Consider the following 7,490-nt stretch of genomic DNA (forward strand, 5'->3'; position numbering starts at 1 on the left):
GGGTCTCACTGTTGCCCAGGCTGGAGGGCAGTGGCGTGAACATGGCTCACTGCAGCCTTGACCTCCTGGGCTCAAGCAGTCCTCCTGCCTTAGCTTCCTGAGTAGCTGGGATTACAGGCATGAGCCACTACGCCTGGTCTTTCAACTTCTTAAATGTAGAGTGAGAGTCTTGTGTGACCAATAAAGTGACAGATGAAATAACACTTTGCCCGTTGGAATGAAATAGTGTATTCTATCCATGGGTAGCAAAAAGGAGATTTGTTAATAGTTTCTAATTCGTTTTGCTCATTTGATTAAAAACCAATGGGTGATTTCATATTCTCATTTTCTAACCTTCATAAACTATCTTTCACAGATCTTCATTTTGCAGACATTTTAATACGTTATTTAGTAATGTCACATTTACAAACACCTGTTATTTCCCTTTTGCCAGAAGTTAAACTTTCATTTCACTTTTGCCAACATTTAGAACAATTAAAATATACACGTAACTAAACTTAAATTACCTAAGGCTTCATGCACAGTTTTGTTTACATTGCTCAATAATGTGAAAGCACTTAAATTTGCTTGGCAATTACTTCCTTTTATTTTTTATTTAATTAAATTAATTAATTTATTTATTTACTTTGAGATGGAGTCTTGCTCTGTCATCCAGGCTGGAGTGCAGTGGCATGATCTTGGCTCACTGCAACATCCGCCTCCCAGGTTCAACCGATTCTCCTGCCTCAGCCTCCCGAGTAGCTGGGACTACAGGTGCACACCACCATGCCTGGCTATTTTTTTTTTTTTTTGTATTTTTAGTAGAGACAGGGTTTCACCATGTTGACCAGTCTGGTCTCAAACTCCTGAACTCAGGTGATCTACCCTCCTTGGCCTCCCAAATTGCTAGAATTACAGGCATAGGCCACTGTGCCAACCTATTACCTCCTTTTAAATGTAGGTTTTAGTACTAGAGAAATGTGCTCATTTATTTAAATCTCCTCTAGGAAAATTACATGAGATCCATGCTTATGAAAATACACAGCATAAACTGAGTTCTCAGCAAATTTTAGCTGAGAGTCACTATTATTCCTAAGAAGGTTTGTTAGTATTAAATTCATTTTCTCCAACATCCATAGGGCAGAGATAAGAATGCTTAAGATTCACAGACCCCACCCCCAGAGATTATGATGATGGTGTAGGCACAAGAATCTGCATTTCTATAAGCATGTCCAGAATTTGGGTGCAGGTAGTGCACGGTCAATTTCCTGAGTCAGAGCAGCAACCCTCTTCCAGAATTGGCCTCCACCTTCCTATGCTGTGGGGCCTGGTATGCTCAGCTGGGTGTTGTCCAAATCCATCTGTGTTGCTCTAAAGGAATACCTAAGACTGCGTAATTTATAAAGACAAGAAATTTGGCTCACAGTTCTATAGGCTGTACAGGAAGAACGGTGCCAGCATCTGCTTCTGGTAAGGCCTCAGGAAGCTTATGATCATGGTGGAAGGCAAAAGTGGAAGTTGGTGCATCACATGTCAAGACAGAGTGAGAGAGGAGGAGGTACCAAGCTCTAAAAACAGCTAGCTCTTGTGTGAACTAATAGAGTGAGAATTCACCCATCACCAAAGTGAATTTTTTATGTGAACAAATTATTCAGCTATCAATTTGTCTATTTTATTCCATTTATCAAAAACTCATTTTGAACGTATTTATATTTGCTGTTGTTTTCTGTTTTCCAATTTATTATTTTCTACTTTTATTTTTATATCCCTTTCTTTTGCATTTCAGTATATCTTGTTCTTAAGACAATTTATATTCACTGTTTTTTTGCTTGATGATGTAAGCATTTAAGGAGAGGATGTTTCACTCTAAACATTGTTTTAGCAATTTGCTAAAATTGTTGCAAGCTCCGCCTCCTGGGTTCACGCCATTCTCCTGCCTCAGCCTCCCGAGTAGCTGGCACTATAGGTGCCTGCCACCATGCCACGCCACCACTTTCATTTGTAAGTTTAGCCTATTTTTGTTTGGGCATTTTTCCAAAATATTACTTTGTCTTTGTTGTTTTCATTGTGTTTTTAGCTCTGTGTGTGTGCATAGCTTTTTTTTTTTTTTTTTTTTTGAGACAGAGTCTCACTCTGTTGCCCAGGCTGGAATGCAGTGGTGTGATCTTGGCTCACTGCAAGCTCAGCTTCCCAGGTTCACGCCATTCTCCTGCCTCAGCCTCCCGAGTAGCTGGGACTACAGGTGCCTGCCACCACGCTTGGCTAATTTTTTTTGTATTTTTAGTAGAGACGGGGTTTCAGTGTTAGCCAGGATGGTCTCCATCTCCTTACCTCGTGATCCACCCTCCTTGGCCTCCCAAAATGTTGGGATTACAGGCGTGAGCCACCGTGCCTATCATTTGTGGCTTTTTTTTTAGAGATGGGGTCTTGCTATGTTGCCCAGGCTGGCCTTGAAACCTGGCTCAGGTGATCCTGCCAACTCAATTTATAGTGTTGTTGGAAATCTTCCATTATGTGAATTCTTTTTTTTTTTTTTTTTTTTTGCATATTGTTCTTCTAGTATTTAGAAAGGTTCTTAGTTTTATTCCATGTCTTTTGATTTTTGTAATTATTACCTCATTTACTAACCTTAGTCTTTTATTCTTTAGACAACATCTACTAGTACCCTATTATAAGCAATGATGAAACAAGTATATTTCCCCTTAGTTTTCCAGGCTAGTTGCTGCCTCTCTGCTGCTCTGCTCTAGAGATAGATAGACTTCTTCCTGCACATGTGGCTTTTTGCCTGTAACTATCTCTTCTGCTCTTCTGAACCAACCCAGATTCAAGGAGTCTCCTGCTACAAACCCAGCTCATCATAATCACTGTACCTCCTATTGAAAACATTTGTATCAGTTTGCATAGGCTAGGTTATGTTGTGCTAACACAAGTCCCCCAAATCTTAATGACTTATAAAAAGGTTTATTTCTCACTCATTTCACTGCCATTGAAGGTGACCTGAGGGTTGACTGTGCTGTACAATGCAGCATCTTTATTTAGATACCCCTTTCTGGGATACTGCTGGTCTTTGGTAGAGAAGAAAGAGGGGGTAGAATCGTATGCTGGCTCTTCAAAGCTTCTACTCAAAAGTCGTACCTGTCACTTCACTCACATTTCATTAGACAATGCAAGTTTCATGGTCATGCCTGAGGCGATTGGGGTGGGAAAGATCAACCTTTAGCCAGGATATTCCTCTCCATGGAGGGGCAGAAAGGCCAGGATGACTGGAAAGAGACTAGTGGGGTGGATCGGTCAATATGTTGAACAAATAATACAATCTGTTACACAGAGGGAAAGCTTTCACCCCTCAGGATGTGCCTCTCACCTTCAGTAAGTGTATTTTTGCTGGCACTAACTTAGATCTTCCACCCTGGGCCCTCTTACCCAATAAAGTTTCTCTCTGCATTTTCCCTTCTTCCTCCTACTAACAGCTGCATTTGGTGGCCTTTTACATATTTTAGAGTCTGGAGAATATACCTGTCTCCCAGTTTCATAAAAAGTGGAGCATGCTTTCTTTTTTTCTTTCCTTTTTTTTTTTTTCATTCTCCTTGTTGCCTTTGGATGATTTCCAGGAGGCAAAGGGGGAATGCTGATGAGTGCAGCTACATTCACACAGAAATCTCCATCCCTTCTTGAGCTACATTTCTTTGGCATGGCAGGCTATAGTGGAATATGAAAGCCCACAAACTGTAACTTGACCAGTGGATTAAATATATGAAAAAAATTTAAAAATAACTAATAAGTACTAGTCTTAATACCTGGGTGACGCAATAATCTGAGCAACAAACTCCCATGACACAAGTTTACCTACATAACAAACCTGCACATGTACCCCTGAACTTAAATTTTTAAAAAAAGAAAAAAAAAAAGAAAATTGTGTAGTTTTATATTTGCCGAATAAAGTCAGGCCTTTCTTTTTAGGTGAGTAGGAACTGGTAACTTCGCTCTCTTATATTTTCTTGTTTGTACAGTTGGGATATTTGCGATAGATCAATACCAATATTGTTCTGTGATTATAGCAAGACTACAAAATATCCTACCAGAATAAAGTCAATTACTTGTCCCTCTTTTTAACATTTTTTGTCTGTCCTCCTAGTCCTCCCCTCCAGTTTTGGTGAGTAACTGATGCCACTGGGTTTGCATAGTTCACCTGGGCCATCCTAACACCTGTGTGCCTTTCATAACACCATCATCTCCGCTCAGCCTTGACTGCCAATCGCTCTGGGCTATGAGTCAATCAATTTTCTGGATGTTACCTCTCATGTTCACTCATTCATTCAATTAACAAATATTTACCCTATGCCTAATTTCTCCAGCAACTACCTTTCTCCCACTACAACCACATATAGACAGGCATTCAAATAAAAAAATTGTAACGTTGGATGGAAAGAGAAATGGTATATTCTTATCTTCAGCTCATTCTCAAATGAAAACTTTGAAGCCTGGTATAGCCACAGATGGATTCAGATTTCTTTTTCGGTTGTAATTGCTTTGCAACTATAAACTCAAGCAATGAAAACAATCCTTAGGACATGAAAACACCCAACATTGTAACGAGTAAATAGTAAATGTGAATATTGTGCCATAGATCATGGCAAACAAGATGATTCTGTGCATCCGTCCTTCTTCCTGCTCCCACACCCCACCCTGAGGATGCTTCACTTTTGCCAAATCACTTCTCACTGAGTGAAGCTGCAGGTGCCAGACCTTTTAACATATTTCAAATATCCATCCTACTCTAAAATCTCCAATTTACTAATTTGAAAAAATAATCTGTCTCACTTAGACAGGATTTTTGTTATGTAGGGACTGCAGAATGAATTGGTTGGTAAGCAAAATACTTTTTATAATAATTAGGCAATTCTTCTGGGGTGGAGGAGGCAGGTATGATGAACAATAAACTAGAGATATCTGGTACTAACAATAAAACAACGTGTTGCGGCCGGGTGCGGTGGCTCACGCCTGAATCCCGGCACTTTGGGAGGCCGAGGTAGGCGGATCACCTGAGGTCAGCAGTTCGAGAAAAGCCTGACCAACATGGAGAAATCCCATCTCTACTAAAAATACAAAATTAGGTGGGCGTGGTGGCGTATGCCTGTAATCATACTGAGGGAGGCTGAGGCAGGAGAATCGCTTGAACCCGGGAGGCGGAGGTTGCGGTGAGCCGAAATCACACCCTTGCACTCCAGCCTGGACAACAAGAGCAAAACTCTGTCTCAAAACAACAACAAACAAACAAAAACAAAGTGTTGCATGGGGAAAATGTCATGAGGACATCTTAGACTGCAGGGACCAGGCAGGCAGGTGGTGAACACAGGTGAAGGTCCCCAGGTATAAGAAATACACAACCCTCTCAGTCTACTTTCACTTATCTTTTTTCAGAGATATGAGTACTGAGATGGTTTTCTATTCTAACAAAAACAACATGAGCATTCTGATAAGTGACAGTTCTGCAGCCTCAAAGTTAGTTACCTAATTTGGAGTGATGGGGCCTATGGTGAATTCGAATATGCCTTAGTCTGCCCTTTGAAGGAGGCAGCTGCTACCAGCTCCTGCTGAACACCATCATGTGGGAATATGGGCCCAGAGTGGGCAGGAAAAAATGTAAATTAAGGTTACTACTAAGAATATTGCACAAAAAAGCTTCTGTGGACCCAGGCCCCATAACAACGGTGGGGCAATTTACTGGCTCTGACCCTTGGTGAGCAACCTGTGAAATTATCTTCCTGAAGATCACAGTTAAGTACCTGGCTCTAATTCCCCACTTGCAAGCATAATGTTTACAATGGGGCAAAGGGTGGCTTTATTTGAAAGAAGAAAACTCGCCATTTCCGATTTTTGGGTATCAGACAATAGCAGTCAAAAGTTGCTCTGTGCTCCAAGTGCCGCTTGTGGGCCATGGGAGACTCTCTGTTTAAACAGGAGCTTCCCTGAACTTTCAGTCCTGGGCTGGAGGAGCTGCTCCATCAAAGTGGATTGGGTGGTCTTCCAGGGACGAGGGGTGTCCATCGTGTTCTGCCCCAGTCTCCTGCCAGCTTTCTCTGCAGCCTCCAGGTTTACTTACTTCTTAGCACCTTTTGCTCCATTCTCTCTGCTTTCAGATGTCTTTCTTGGTTTTGGCATTTTACAGGAAGTCTTGGGAGCTTGTCCTGAACAATGCCAATGGGGGAATTATATGCAAAGGTTGATCCTATTTCTTTCCCTGAGGTTTACAAACGACTGTTTTCTTCACATGATGCTGATAAAATAGGTCATCCTTTTGAATCTATCCTCTTTGCTATTTGCAACCCTCTCCTTTCATGTCTTCTGGTTTCCACCAGCCTGGGGAATTACATTCTTTAGCATTTCCGAGCAAAAAAAAAAAAACTGTCCTTTTGTTAGATTCTGCCTGTCACTAACCCCACACTCAGAATGCATACAAATCCACCCCAGCCCTGCTATCCTTCTACTATGGCCTTCAATGGCCTATATGCAAGGCACGCCCTTTATTTTTCTAGAAACTGTCAGAGTACCCTAGTTTTCCTCTAAGTTAATTTTGCATTGTGTTACAAAGTGGCAATGCCAAGTTATCAGAGACGTTGTGACCCACAGCCCTATGGAAGCTGTAGCTTATATAAAGGAATTACCTGCCTGTTCCAAACCAGCTATCTACAGCTTCAGGAAACATGGAATTTACATGTTATATTCATCAGAGATCTCCAGAGAAACAGAACCATAGGATATTTATGTATTTATTTACTATGAGAGATTGGCTCCCATGATCATGAAGGCTAAGAAGTCCCGTGATCTGCCGTCTGTCAGCAAGATGGAGGCCCAGAAAAGCCAGTGATGTAGTTCCAGTTCAAGGGCAGAAGAAGACAGATGTCCCAGCTCGGAGAGAGTGAATTTGCTCTTCTCCAACCCTTTTGTTCTATTCAGGGCTTCTTTTCTAAGTCTACTGATTCAAATGCTAATGTCTTCTGGAAATATCTTTCCAACATACCCAGAAGAAATGTTTTAGCAGCTATCTGGACATCCCTTAGTCCAATCAAGTTAACACATAAAATTGACCACTACATGCATAATACCCATTTATTTAACTAGATCAGAAACTCCACTGAGGAAAGAATGATAACATACACAGATTTTTTTATACTAGATCATTTAGCAGACTGCATGCATGATTCACAGCACTCAGTAGATTTGAGTTATACTGCCTATTATAAAAGCAAGGGTTATGATTCGATCATTCAAAACAGGATATGGCTGCAAAAAGTTAACGGAGTCTTTCCTAAATTGACACTTTCATTAACTAAAACCTAACAGAGTGAAACTGATACAGATTGCAGGATACCTACATGTTCTTATTTCTATGACTGATTCTGATTGTGGCTGTTTGGAGCTATACAAATTAATAACTTGTGAAAAACAAAACCTTCAAATTTGTCTTCTGGATATCCTTCATTTGTCCTTTCTGGATAATTCTCTTTTGG

The sequence above is a fragment of the Mandrillus leucophaeus genome, unplaced genomic scaffold, assembly GCF_000951045.1.
Source record: "Mandrillus leucophaeus isolate KB7577 unplaced genomic scaffold, Mleu.le_1.0 Scaffold191, whole genome shotgun sequence".
In the NCBI taxonomy this organism is placed as follows: Eukaryota; Metazoa; Chordata; class Mammalia; order Primates; family Cercopithecidae; genus Mandrillus; species Mandrillus leucophaeus.